Consider the following 15472-nt stretch of genomic DNA (forward strand, 5'->3'; position numbering starts at 1 on the left):
AGACAGACTCAAACTGATAGGCATTCTACGAAATCACTGAACAGTACTCTTCAAAAGTATCAAGGTTGTGAAAGACCAAGAAGGACCGAGGACTTGTTATGGAATGCAGGACACTAAGGAGACAGATCAACTAAATGCAGTACGGGATCCTGAGTAGGATCTTGGGAGGGAAAAATCTGGTGAAATTTGAACAAGTGATTTAGTTTCGTTAATAGTATCAATGACAATTTCTTGGTAGTGATCATTGTACCATGGTTATGTAACATGTTAACATCGGGGAAGGTAGGTGTAGGGCATATGTTAATTCTGTACTAGTTTTGCAGTTTTTCTGAAAAGTTGAAATAATTTCAAATAAAAAGTTAGAAATCTTATAATTGGCTTTTAAAAACAGCATTAATATATTAAGCACCTACAAATGGGAAGAACAAGAAATTCAAAGATTTCTAAAAATACTTTTCTATTTCTTATACTTTAAGTATGTAGTTTTTAAGGAAATTTATCTTCCTAAAGCTGTAACAAAAAAGAGATTTTAACTGTCGGTTTAATTAAAAGTCTTGGTTACTGTAAGAAGTAAATATAGGGGCGCCTGGGTGGCTCAGTCGTTAAGCGTCTGCCTTTGGCTCAGGTCATGATCTCATGGTCCTGGGATCGAGTCCCACATCGGGCTCCCTGCTCAGCGGGAAGCCTGCTTCTCCCTCTCCCGCTCCCCCTGCTTGTGTTCCCTCTCTCGCTGTGTCTCTCTCTGTGTCAAATAAATAAATAAATAACATCTTAAAAAAAAAAAAGAAGTAAATATAAATAACTTTAAAGCTTTAATATTGGCTATGTAATTGCACACAAAAAAAGCATGCAATATTCCTAAATGAGATGTTTCTTTGGACAAATTAAACTGATTCAAAAACTGATTTAAAAGCCGTTCTATGTCTTCTCCCTGACTACACCGTGTAAAACTATTAACACAATCTTCTACTTTATGAAAGTCTTGGGTTTATTTTCTCATGAAAAGCTTGATTGATCTGAATTTCCTAAATTTCCTCCACTAGTTGTTCTGGTCAAATAAACTAACATCACTTTATATTTATAAAATTGCAAAATTATGTGTTCAACTAAGTTACTTGATAATATCTAATATCCTTCTAAAAAGAGATTAATTTTTATGATTCTACAAATGACTTAATGTGTCAACTTAAATTGTAGTTTCTGGATCCTGAGTTAATTTTCAGTCCTTAAGCCAATGTAAATTTGCATTAACTAATAAATAATCTTTGGACAACATAATTTATATACCTGTGCTCTTTAATTCTTTACACGGTAGCATCAATCACCGGATTTAAAAGGATGTCCAAAAGCTTTTGGGTTAAAAATACTTATTTTTGTAATGGACCTTCTTTGTCACCCAAGTTAGGACTTGAGAGTAAGTCTTCCCCTACATCTTTCACTTAGGTTCCTGACTAGAATGTAAAACGGTGTGTATAACTTGAGATTTTTGAGGTGTGGAGCCTGATCAGACACGTATTTAAAATAATATGTGATATCAGGAAGGCCGTAGTAATTGATTGGAGGTATTTGGGAACAAATTTTGTCTTTTTACCTCATTAGAGTATCAAAGAAGAGATAAGTCTCCTAGTATGTGAACATCAAAAGCTTCTCTTCCTGAAAACAGGTGCCACGCACCCTGGTACTGGGGGGAAGCTGGTACAGTATTTATGGGGAGGTGTTTGGCAATATTTATTCTAACTGGTTTGTTGAATGTGCTGGTCATAGTGGGGTGCAAGCTGCCCGGGAAAAAAACATATTTACTCACGACCCTAACTTTCTTCCATGCTACACTGACTCTCCATTCTCTCCACTCTGATGAAATCTTGGGTAGATCCAATAGCTTTTCCAGTTGTTTTCACTTATTAGTTGAATAGTCTCATTTTTAGGTATGAACAGGCTTGGTCCAGTTGCATATCAAAACTTTAATCTCATCCAGTTTAAACCTTCTCCCCAACCCCTGGCTCAGTCTTGACTCAGGCTCAGAAACCTGAAGCCCAGAAATGGACCTTGGTCAGCTTTTCATTATTTTCTTCTTGTTCTTTTCCTCTATTTCTTCCTGACTCACTCTGTGACCTCTGGCTCCCTGAGGGTTGGTGCTGGGGGAGAAAGACAAACAAAGGGTGGAAAAGTTCTTCAGGGACTGGAAGAGGCACAGTGTGGCTTTGGTGCCCTTTGGGTGTGGCCAGCATCCAAATGCTTGTCCTTTTATGGGATGATTTTGGGGTTCGTTGGAGACGAACATTCACCTGAACATGCCTGACCCCTCCAACACACTCTCCTGTTGACCGTTTGTGACGCTCACACTCAGACTCTGCTTCCCTCCCCATGCCAACGCCCCCAACCTGTTCTTGGTGGGCTCCTTGGCGATTCCCGCTCTCTTCCATAGGGCCCGCATCGGGTCACAGGAAACACGTGATTGGAGGAGGTACACCTGCTCCCATGCGGCCCACAGAGACAGCTTTGTCACAGATTGTGGCCTTAGGATGTTTGCACAGTACTAGTCCCTCCATCCCCCAAATTCCACGGCAAACAAACAAACTCTCTGAGTGGCTCTTATGAACCCCCTCACTTAGGTTAAACTAGAAGGACAACAAGCTCTGGAAAGGAGAAAGAGCACAGCGCTGCCAACTCTCCATTCTCCCACTCTCTAAAGAACCCTTCTCCTAACCTTCACCCCTCCAGGAATTCCCAGCCTTGTCTTATGTACCCTGGAGGCCAAGGTGAGGCAAAGGCAGAGAGAAAACTGGTACAGGTATCCTTCACTTTTTTGAAGCTCACATGACAACACCACCTCACTTTTATGAAAGACCTACATTAATACTTGTTTTCATTAAATGACAGAAATAGGTGGTCTGTCACTTAGTTTGGTCTTTGGGACCTTTGCTGATAATCTAAGTCAACAGAAAAAGTCACATCTAATATCCTATTACTCTATGAAAATTAAAAATGCGCATTTCCTTGCACTTTTGCACAACAATTCTACTTCTATGCATTTATCTTATAGATATATATGTGTATGTATAGAAAGACATACGTACGAAGACCCTCATTGTAGAGGCGCCTGGCTGGTTAATGCGACTCTTGATCTCAGGGTCGTGAGTTCAAGTCCCGCGTTACGTGAAGTAACTTTTTAAAAAAGTTACTTTTAAAAAAAGATATTCTTGGGGCGCCTGGGTGGCTCAGTCATTAAGAGTCTGCCTTTGGCTCAGGTCATGATCCCAGGGTCCTGGGATCGAGCCCCACATCGGGCTCCCTGCTCGGCGGGAAGCCTGCTTTTCCCTCTCCCTCTGCCACTCCCCCTGATTGTGCTCTCTCTCTCTCAGATAAATAAATGATTAAAATCTTTTTTTAAAGGTATTCCCTATAGCTCTATTTATAAAATCAAGCGTTCTGAAACAATGTGAATGTCTATGATAGAGAATATATTACAGTACATCCATTCAAAAGAATACTACGTAGGCATTAAAAAGAAAGTTAGGGGTGCCGGGGTGGCTCAGTTGGTTGAACATCTGCCTTCGGCTTGGGTCGTGATCTCCGGGTTCTGGGATCGAGCCCCACGTGGGTCTCTCTGCTCGGCAGAGAGTCTGCTTCTCCCTCTTACACTCCCTCTATGCTCTTTCTCTCTCTCTCTTAGATAAATAAGATCTTTTTTTTTTAATTTTTTTAAAATTTTATTTATTTATTTGAGAGAGAGAGACAGAGATAGTGAAAGAGAGCACAAGTGGGGAGGAGAGAGAGAAGCAGGCTTCCAGCCAAGCAGGGAGCCCGATGCGGGGCTCGATCCCAGGACCCCCGGGATCACGACCTGAGCTGAAGGCAAACACCCAACCGACTGAGCCACCCAGGTGCCCAGATAAATACGATCTTTAAAAAAATAAAAAATAAATAAAAATTCAAAAATAATAATAAAAAGAAGGAAGCAGCTTTAGCTTTTGTCTGGGCTGCCCACATGCCATCCAGACTGAGGAAGACCTGGAAACTTCGGGCCACCTGAGCCACGGCCACATCAGCAAGCACTGGAAGCCAGAGGAGGCCAGGGTAATGCTGGAGACACGCATCATCACAGGGTCAACTTCGACAATATCACCCAGGTTACTTCAGAAATGTTAGTATGAGTCATGAGCACTTGAGGAACCAGAGCTTCTGCTCATCTGTCAACCTTGACAAACTGCGGACCTGTCAGTGAGCAGACACGGGTAAATGCTGCCACAAACAAGACCGGAGCTGCTCCTATTCCTGACGTGGTGCACTCAGGCTACTACAAAGTTTCAGGAAAGGGAAAGCTCCCCAAACAGCCTGTCATCATGAAGGCCAAATTTTTCAGTAAAAGAGCTGACGAGAAGATGAAGGGGGTTGGGGGGGGGCGCTGTGTCCTGGTAGCTTGAAGCCACATGGAGGGAGGTTCATTAAATGCTAACAAGGGAGACAAACAGAAACAGAAAACAAAACAAAACAAAACCATACAGAAATGGGCAGCTTTAACTTACCAATACAGTATCATCTCCAAGATATATCTTTAAGTGGAAAAAGCAAGAGAGTAACATGTAAAAATTTGTGCAACAAACAGCCTGTGTATATGTGTGTATGTTGGTAAATATATAGAATATCATTGAGAAGATAAATTAGAATTTGGTACAGTTTGTCACTGAAAGGGGAAAATAGGGAGTAAGAAAAAAGGTGACTTATCTTTCACTGTATATAATTTCTTATGTTTTCATTTTTTTTACCACGTATATCTATTACCCTTTTAACATATAAATTAATAGCCTCCCCTCCTGTCCCTTGCTAAGCTATCCCTTATAAGGTTCTGCACTCTATTTAAGAGGAGAACTTTTTGCTTGTGACCCTGTTTATTTTCCTACCCTCTCAACCTAAGCCAGGTAATGTAGAAAGAAGCCCCAAAGTCCACTTCTCCCCTCTGTCTAAAAGCTTAGGTTCTAGGACAATTATAATCAACCCAGTTGGTGGGTTCCCTTGGTGTCTTTCAGAGTTCTACAGATCTGTGTATCCCTGAATTTTCCTCTCTCCCCATACTTTATCACTCCAGAAGGCAAAGAGAAGGGAAAAAAGTGAAGAAGGTCCTTATAATCTCTTGCCCCAAGGGTGTCCAACTCTCAACTCTCCAGGCCTGGGTCATTGTCCATTGGTAACTTACTGTAGGTTCTTGCTGCCAGAATAATCCTTTCTTTGTCTCCCTAAGAAGGAAGTTAGAGGATGGAAGAATAGACTATGAAGCCAAGCCTTGGTTCTAGTCCTGGCTGTCTTGTGTTAGCAATGAGCCCTCACTGGTGGCAGTAATAACAGCACTTTGTCATAGAAACCCACCCGGGGCCAGGCAATATGCCAGGTGGCTTACTTATCGATGGCTTTTTCTTCCATTTCCCACAAGGTCTACAGCAGATCTCTACAATCTCCTCAAGTCCTCCACCTGCCCCGCCGCGATGCCCTACCCTCGTGTGTGTGCCCCAGCTTTGTGGAGATATTTGAGGCAGCCCCTTGTGAAATGCTTCCAGTTCCTCCTCCCCTGAACGTCTCTGTGAATTTCTCTGATTCCCCAGGCGGAATTAGGTGCTCCTTCCTCTATGACATTTGGCATTTCTCGTTCTGTCCGGAAGACCCTAGAGATCATTCCTTACATCACCGTGAATTCTGTTTGTCTTTGTCTTCATCAGATGATGAGATAATTGAGGGCAGAGACAGGGCCATGTTTATTATTCTGTCGCCGGCCAATTAGCACGGGTCCCCACGCGCAGCACAGCCTCCATAGTTGTGGCAGGGTTTTGTGCGGCATGAAAGCTCTGTAATGCATGTGTCTTAGAAGGATCATTCTGGCAGCAACATGGAGGGTGAAATGAGAGGACGTGAAAGACAAGAGCAGCCAAAAGGCCATAACTCAGGCCCCAAGCACCTGGGATCTGATGAGGGGGAGGAGGGGAGGGTAGATACAGGAGATTGGAACCACTGACAACTCTTGGAATTAATTTGATTTTGAGGGTGAGGGAGGTGGAGCTTTCTATATCGATGCTGTGGTCCCTGCTTGGGGCATTGGATGGATGTGGTTGCCACGGACAGAGATAAGAAAAAGGAAATTGACAATAAAATATCAAGTTCCATTTTGGCCAGGTTGACTTTGAAGTTAACTGTTCAGTAGAAAATTAGCTATTTGGATTTAAAACACAAGAGAGGTTTGGGTTACTATATTTGAAAGTCACCAGTATCAGCACAAATAATCCTATCAGTAAGAATTTTAAGCCAGAAGAAAAGAAAGTCATGAAGAAGGAAAAAATGACAGTATTTGATGAAAACAAAACAAAACAAGGCCCCTAGGAAAAAGAGTTTTCCGTTGCTTTTCTCCTTTATTGGACAGTCTGCCATTCCTACCAGGCTCTGGCATAAATCATCTAAAACGATGAGAAATGGGTGCCTCCCAAGTGAAACAGCTCTTCAGGGACCCCGTGCGACTCCCTTCGCTGGACAGGAGACACCAGATAGTCACCCAGAGTTCCAGTGAAAAAGGTACTTGTCACTAGAGACTCAGAGTCTCCTTCACAAAAGGAAGGAAGCTAGATTCTGATAAATCGAGTAATTACTAATACTGAAAAGGTTTTTCTGGCTATACATGTGAAGAAAAAGAAAGCATATTTTAAATAAATCCTGGCAGACAGTGTGGTGACTTTGCAATAATAAGACAATAGAGCAGCCAGACGGTTGTCCCAGATACTGTGTACCCTGGACGGCGGCAAGCTTTAAAATTTACCCAAATAACTTAAATTCCGGTCTTAGCAAATCTGTATAAATTTAGGTCCATCATTCAGAAGTTGCTGGGACGGACCTTTCCCATCAGTGAGTGTTATCTTGGTTCCGGCACAAAAAAGATTCAAAGAGTATTTGGCCTTGGCCAAAATGGACCACTACCAGCAACAAAATGTCTGTGATATTTTCTTGCACGCACAGGACAGAACACCTGAATTTCCAGACTCTGAAAGGAAGGAAGTAGAAGAGCTATGGGAAAACAATGCATATAATTGTTTGCCTCTCTACACTGATATCCATTTATTTCTCCATCCTCCGCAAAGGGAAGTCATCAGTTAGGAAGAAAAGGATCTTGACTACCTAAGAAAACTCTTAAAATTGCAGAATTTTGAAGCACAGAGAAATGATGAGATCGCGAGGTCTCTTTGTCATGAATCGTGGATGAACTACTGAAAATCAAATCATCTCTTGGAACTGTTTGTAAAAAGTTAAGGACAGAGACTAAGGAAAATTTATTTAGAAATTTTAAATAGCCAACATGCATGACCTTAATTTTATTACTATAATGTCAGTAGACAAAGCAGCAAAACTTGAAGAAAGAGGAAACTGATGCACCAACAAATGATGATTTTGGTGGAAAGCAGGATGTGACAACAAATGGATATTGTTAAATTATTGTGAGAATTTTCAGAAGCAGATCATTTCACTAGCAGAACAGAATAAGCAACAATGCCTGGAAAGAAATGGCAAATATGCTAGAATGACACTCCAAGAACTGTTATTTCTTTTAAATTACAAGTTTCTTGGGACGCCTGGGTGGCTCAGTCGGTTAAACGTCTGCTCAGATCATGATCCCAGGGTCCTGGGGTAGAGCCCCACGTCAGGCTCCTTGCTCAGTGGGAAGCCTGCTTCTCCTGCCTGCCGCTCCCCCTGCTTGCTCTCTCTCTCTCTCTCTCTCTCTCTGTCAAATAAATAAAATCTTAAAAATAACTAAATAAATAACAAGTTTCTCTTAAGGTCTCATGCAAAGCAGTTCAAGTATTCTTAGAGCCAGCCACATAGGGACACACAGGGACACATCCAGCCTGAGCCACTGAGATTTTCCTACAAAGGAGGTCTCTCTCTCTACAAGGCCGACATGCCTCCAGCTTGTTACATTCTGTATACACAGAGGATGGTTTTTGGTATGTTTGTCCAGCTTTACAAAACAAAAGCGGGGGGCGGATAAAGCTAAACATATTGTTTTGCAACTCAATTACTTACATAGTATCTGGTTATATGGATAACGTAAATTACTAAACCTTTTATCCATTGCTACCTGTTCAGGTTGTTTCTATATTCTGCTATTGTGACAATACTGTAGGGAATATCCTTGTATGCACATCTTTCCATGTTACTGTAGGATCAATTCTAAGAACAGAGATTATGAGTCACATGTTAGTCATATACATTGTGACACAAAATAATTGAGAAATATTTGCTTTACATTCTTTAAGGATTTTGCATTTGAAATATTCTTTGTTTATATAAGAACTTTGCTGCTATAAATACAAGTGGTTTTATTTCACTCACCCCATACTTTTGTTTTGATTAATAAAGAATTACACAAACTTTCTAATAATATGCTCAAAAATATACAAAATGTATATTTTGACTTCACTTTTCTTTAAGAAGTAGTTAAAAAACAAGACTATTAAAACAATGACAGATATGATCTGTCATTTGGTATTAAGCTTTTAGTCTATTATGTTTTGTAATTTTAAATGTGAAAAAAAAGAAAAATAACAGCTTTAGTTATAGATGCATTAATTAAATAATTCTCTAATGAGGACTTGTAATAAACTCTAATACCTCTCGATTGAGGATCTCAAACGTTTTTCTCTAACTTCAATTTCCCAAAGCTATACATAGGTGATTTAAAATTAAGTAAATAAAAAAAGTAAGTAAGTAAATTTGGGGGAGATACAGATCCAGAATTAGCAGCACTTAGTGTTTAAACAAAAGCTGACACTATATAAATATTGTCGACTGTCCTCAACACAATAATGAAATTACTTTCAGTAATTAAAGCATATTATCCCATAGTAAATCTGAAAAAATACCTCTATTTACATCTATAAAAAGATGACTTTTCTAATAGTACCCTTGAAGGGAGATGCTGAAGAAATCATGGAGGTAGGCAGGCATGTGAATGCAACAGAGTAAAAATATTCAGTTGCTTAAATCAATCTTTCCTTGCACAGTAAATGCAAATGCAAATTATGTTATTTCATACATAAATTTCAATAAGTAAGACTGAGGGGCTAAACTTTTAAATGGAAGAAATCACAATAAAAGTTTAACTTTTAAAATATTCAAAACTTCCATATGTCAAAAACCCATAAATAATAAAACAATCTGATATTGGTAGAGAAATAGAACAGTATAACCATCAGCACAGAGAATCAGGAAACAGACCCAAGTGTATATGGGAAACTAATAAATGATTAAAGTAGCATTTTAAATCAGTGAGGCAGGAATGGGTTCTTTGGGGAAACTGACCACTGAATGGAAAAATCAATAGAGTTAGATCCTTACCTCACATTATATGTACAAATAAGTCCAAATGGATTAAATATTTAAATGTGAAAAAAATCATAGACATGCTAGGTCAAAATATAGGAAAATATTTTTATAATCTTCACATGGGCAAGGAATTTCTAAGTATAAACTGAACTCCCAAAATCACAAAAGAAAAGAGGTATAGATCTGATTGTAACAAAATTTAAAACTGGTACGTATTAGAAAATAGGCACAGTGAAAAGACAAATGACCAACTGCTGACACATGTAAATGTTAGCGACTGTTACTATATAGGAAAGTCATTCTCATTAGTGCTCACAGCAAGTTAAAAGGAAATAAGACAGGGGCGCCTGGGTGGCTCAGTGGGTTAAGCGTCTGACTCTTGATTTCGGCTCAGTCATGATCTCAGGGTTGTGACATCCAGCCCTGCGTGGGGCTCTGCATGAGGAGTCTACTTAAGATTCTCTCCCTCTCCCTCTCCCCCTCCCTGCCATGTGTGCGTGCTCTCTCTCTCTCTCTAAAATAAAATAATTTTTTTTTTTTAAAGTAGATAAGACATGTAAACTCATTCCAGTTTCCATGCACACATATCTGCTGGGTGTATGCTAAATGCCAGTCATGGTCCAAGGTGCTAGTGATACACACCTTGTTAAGTCTTTGGAAATTATGGTGAGAGCAGTAGGGTACCATTAAAAGATTTTAAAGGGTTCAGGAAGGTTCATGCTCGGATTTGAATTTTAGAACAATTGTGCTGGCTGTGGTGTGGAGAACCAACTGGAGGGTTGTTAAGTAAGTGGATTTGAAGATTGGAAAATCAATTGAGAGGCTATGACAGTAACTCTGGTGGTGATGATGGGGGTTTATATGGGGCTAAGTATGGGATGTGGGGGTGATGAAAGAAGAATGCTGTGCACTGTTTAGATGGTAAACTAGACAAGACCTTGTGGATTGCATCTGGGGGTTGATGTAGACACAGGAAGAAAATACGCTACAAGTTTCTGGCTTGAGCAACTGGGAGAAAGCTGGTGCCACTTTACTAAGATGAGGAAGCCAGGTGGAGGAGAAGAGAGTAGAGGGAAAAATAATGAATTCAGTTGCTGACCTGTTGAGTTTTTGGTCATGTGGGACATCTAAGTGGAGAGATTCGGAGTACCGCTTAGTAAAGAAATCTGGGCTAGAGAGTGATAGATCCCAAGTGTCTCAGGTTTCAGCATCCAGGAAGAATAGATTTAGTCCCATTATCATTATTTCCCAAGTTTCATGTGGTCAAGTCTACCATCTATATGATTATAGGAATTCTACTCTCCTGTAATTACTCAGTCTCCAAGAATTTCCAGGAATTCTCATGGGATGCTTCCAAGCATCCAAGAATTGAACCTATCCTCAATTTTCAGGGTTAGAACTGATCTCCTTACCCAACCCTGCCACACATATGGTTGGCCAAATGGGAAATTCACAATACACAATGCTGGAGAAACCAGGAATACCAAGGGCCACACTGCAACACCTTCCACGCTCGGGTTGCGATGGGGTATTTGAGCATGTCTGTTTCAGTGTTCACTGCCCTTCTCTCTCCTGCAGCACACACATTCTGGAAAGGTGATCAGATAATGAGGAGTTCCAGCATCAGCCTGCTCCTCTTTGCCTAACTTCATCCTGTGCAGTGAATTCTCCTCTGCCTTCCTCAATGTCTGTCCCTACAACCTGCCTCCTTTGAGGCTCCTCCAGCCATCAGACATTTTTCTATATATCTGAATCACAGAGCCCTTCCGCCCTTATGGAAATAAATGGCTACAAGTCGATAGGGGAAGATGTGTCATTGAATATCCCTCACCTGCAACACCTGAGCTCCAGTTGTTGCCAGGACAAGATTCTGTTTTGTATTTAGTATGACAAGTTGGAGTCCTGCTTAAAAAATTAGGAGCCTAGGGGCACCTGGGTGGCTCAGTCAGTCAAGCGTCTGCCTTCGACTCAGGTCAGGATCCCGGAGTCCTGGGATCAAGCCCCGCATCGGGCTCCCTGCTCAATGAAGAGTCTGCTTCTCCCTCTCCCTCTGCCCCTCACCCTGATCATGCTCTCTCTCTCTCTTAAATAAATAAATAATATATTTTTTTTAAATTAGGAGCCTCTAAAAGTCTCATTCGAGACCTTCCACATTCTGTCAGGGGACTACGTTTACAACCGTCCATCCATTTCACACCCACCTGCTGATCAGCCCCTCTTCACTAACGTGTCTCAGACTCTAGATGTGTCTGCAGTCATGGACAGCATCGTCCTCCTGTGTCCGTTCCTCTGACAGCCATAAATAGAGTCAAACGCTCTCATTTTATAGGCCTACAGTACTTAGCTTGAACTTTGGCATTGCCCTTATCATTTATTCATGCTGCAAATATTCTTTGAACAAAATTATTAAGGGCAATTAGCATAGTGGCCAAGAACACTGCAGTAAGATTGCCTGGGTCCACAGTCTGAATTTGCCACTTTTTAGTTGTGTAAGTTCTGGCAAGTTCTTCATCTCTCTGTGCCTCAGTTTCCTGGTGAAACATAAGGATATGTAAAAATGGGGATAATGAAACACTTCCCTTTGGAATGAGAATTAAATCAATTCATTCAGGCAAAGCACTTAGAGTGGTGCCCATACAAATAAGTACTAAGTAAGTTTTAGTTATTGTTATATATTTTATGTTTAAGATACAGCATAGCAGCTGCTACACTAAATTGCCTCTCGGTCACTTTCTCTGGGTCAGCATATAGGACAAATACAAAAGCTTAACATCTGCCTCTGATTGTACAGAACCTGACATGGTTTCTTGAAGAATCCTTTGACACCTTCATTTTTAACAGTTTTTATCCTGCCGAGAATTGTCCCAGAATGAGCTGAACACATTTTTTTTTGGTCCTGACTACATCAACTCTTTCTGGCTTCACTTCTCATTGAATGATAATTATTTGAAACCTGTTACATGCCAGGGCTAAACGTATGTGATCCTGTCCTCAATAACACTTACGGGAGACAGGCATCAAATAAAGATAAAAATAATTGCACAAATAAATATATAATAACACAGTGGTAAGTACTTGAAGCAACAGGGCAAGAAGGAAGCAAAACAAGGAGCTTCTAATTTACATTGGGAGGTTAGCGAGGATCCACTTATTTTTTTTCCTTTTTTTTAAAAAAAGATTTATTTATTTATTTAATTTTAAAATTTATTTATTTATTTATTTGAGAGAGAGCGAGAGTGAGAGAGCATAAGCAGGGGGAGCGGCAGAGGGAGAGGGAGAAGCAGGCTCCTCACTGAGCAGAGGGGCAGGATCCCAGGACCCTGGGATCATGACCTGAGCCAAAGCAGATGATTAACTGACTGAGCCACCCAGGCGCCCCAAAGATTTATTTATTTATTTATTTTAGAGAGAGAGAAAGGGAGGGGGGGCAGAGGGAGAGAGAGAATCTGAAGCAGACTCCCTGTTGAGCGCAGAGCGTAACATGGGGCTGGATCCCACAACCCTGAGATCAGGACCTGAGCTGAAATCAAGAGTTGGACACTTAACTGACTGAGCCACCCAGGTGTCCCAATGAGGATCTACTTAAAGAAGTGATGTTTAATAAGAAACCTGAAGTTTGAGCAGGAATAGCCAGGTGAAGAATGAAAGGGGGCATCCAGGTGTGTGTGAAGAAACCTGAAGTTTGAGCAGGAATAGCCAGGTGAAGAATGAAAGGGGGCATCCAGGTGTGTGTGAAGGCCAGAAGGAGGGGAAGAGCTTGTTGAGATCATGGAAATGGACCTCAGCCGGGGAGCAGCGAGATGAGACCCTAGAGGGACATGGGGTCAGGTGACATGGGGGCTCGTGTGCAGGGTCAGGGATGTGTGGTTCTATTCCAAGAGTTTGGGAACGCCTGAAGGGCTTTATGCAGCAGAGTAACAAATAATGGTTTTGTATCTTTAAAAGATTGCTCTGGCTGTGGTATGAAATATGGATTGGAAAGCAGTGGAAACAGATGAATTTCAGCTCCCTGAAACAATGGATATGGTTTCCAAAACACACTGCTAAGCGAAAAAAAAGCAAATCACAAGAGAATGCATTTAGATTGACCCCATTTATATAAAGTGCCAAAAAAAAAAAAAAAAGACAAAGAACCATTAAGGATTTGTATATATATGCTACAAATATAAAGAAATGCAAGGAAACAGTTATCACAAAAATCAGAATAGTGGTTACTTCTGAGGGGACACAGCAGAATTCCTGGTTTGGAAGGGGCATATGGAAGACTTTAAAGACATTTGGAAATATTCCATGTCTTAAGCTGAGTAGTGAGCACATAAGTATTTGTTCTTTAAAGTGTTCATTTACATTACATATCCTTTTCTCTATGTGTGATATATTTCGTAATAAATATTTAGGCTACCTAACTCCAAAAATTTTTGTAAAATGTTAAAATGTGAAAAAGTTTGGTGATGGACATGTGAGTATATGTTATATTACTCTTTATAGGTTTCGGTGTGCCTGAAATATTCTAAAAATTATAGTAAATAGCAAAGGGAAAATAGATCCAAGGAGGGAGAGCATTATTGCTTACCTCCAAGGGCATCTTCTTGTTCTAACCAGTTGTGCAGGTGGAGGTGTGCGCCGGGGTGTACTGACACGGGCTACAAGGTCAATGTTGCTCCCCGGAGCTCTGCAATGCAATGGCGCTGTCACTGGGTGGGGACACCACTGCAGAAGTCCGGTCTGTAGAGAACGATGACTTGAGTTAGGATATGGCTTAGAGAAAAAGAGACATATTCCGGTTATATTTAAGAGGTAAGAGTGGAGTTGAGAACAGATTGGATGTCTCACTGTATCAAAGGGACGGGAGACACACCTGCTCCGTGTCATTTGGCTTTTCACAAAATGTTATTCCAAGAGCTGGGGGCCGCTGGTCACAAATGCTTCACAGAGGCTACCTCGGAGGCTTTGAAACTTTGATACAACTCTCTCAGGCTGTGCGTTTTCCAAAGTCACTCCAAAGACCTTTGAATACTGTCCCTGTGCCAGATTTCCCAACAGCAACTGCCAAACAGCTGTGGAAGGAGCATGAAACAGAGAAGGGACTCCTGCGGCACCCCAAAGGCTGAACTGACTTCAAAATACTTCTAGAATTCCACCTGCATGTCCATGCCTGCTAAACTCCATGGTTTATACTCACATACTTAAGTCATTAAGTTATAGGTTTCACTCATTCATGCTGGCAAGTACCATAATTCCCATCCCCCTGGCATGTGCACCTACAGTCAGTTATCACCTGGTCCTGCTTCCTGAGCCCAAGTGGCCCAGCCTTCCTGATCCACCTGAATCGGCAGCCACCTGGGACCAAGCGTGACAGTGGTGATCGCCAGCCCTGGCCAGAAGAGGCAGAGCCCAGGTGCCCCACCCTCACCAGCACTGCCTCCCCTCAAGGGGCAAACATTCATGCAGTGATTGAAAAAGTGGTTGATGTGGCATCATAGTCTAGGCTCAGCCCATTAGGGTGGGGCTGTGGGGCTCTCTGGTGCACTGTGCTGTGGCTTGTGGACACGTGGGGCACCCATGTGATAGCTGATAGGCCAACAGAACAGTTACCTCTCCTTTGTTCATTCTAAGTGCTTATTGAGCATTTCTCTGGTGGGAGCCACTGGGTCAATCTTGGTATAAAAATGAACAAGATGGTCAAAATACCGCTTGTACTTTGTGATGTGTATTGAGTGTTCTGAGAGCTACTTTGTTGTGTGTGTTTTGTTTTTTAAGATTTATTTATTTGAGGGAGGGAGCACGTGCAAGTTTGAGGGGAGGGGGGTGGGAGGGAGAGATAGAGGGAGAAAAATCTCAAGCAGATTCTCCACTGAGCACAGAGCCCATGACCTGAGCCAAAATCAAGGTTCGGTGGCTTAACCAACTGAGCCACCCAGGTGTCCCCTGAGAGCTACTTTGGAAGTCACTGTCTTTCCTACCCATGCACTAAATTTTTCTACCTTCCTTAAAAGTTTTGCTTGTGTACAAAGGAAACAGTCAACAAAACCAAAAGACAACTGACAGAATGGGAGAAGATATTTGCAAATGACATATCAGATAAAGGGCTAGTATCCAAAATCTATAAAGAACT

At 41.4% G+C, this 15472-nt stretch overlaps 1 long non-coding RNA gene across 2 annotated transcripts in view; it reads right to left on the bottom strand.

The window, feature by feature from the left end:
- Positions 1-15472, bottom strand: part of LOC116632830 — a 140406-nt gene that overhangs the window by 17172 nt on the left and 107762 nt on the right. For both annotated transcript variants that reach the window (XR_004299505.1, XR_004299506.1), the window contains exon 2: positions 13931-14082. This is a non-coding gene — a long non-coding RNA (uncharacterized LOC116632830). The remainder of the gene's footprint in view (positions 1-13930; positions 14083-15472) is intronic.

This window comes from Phoca vitulina, unplaced genomic scaffold (genome assembly GCF_004348235.1).
Source record: "Phoca vitulina isolate PV1807 unplaced genomic scaffold, GSC_HSeal_1.0 scaffold7, whole genome shotgun sequence".
NCBI classification, from domain to species: Eukaryota; Metazoa; Chordata; class Mammalia; order Carnivora; family Phocidae; genus Phoca; species Phoca vitulina.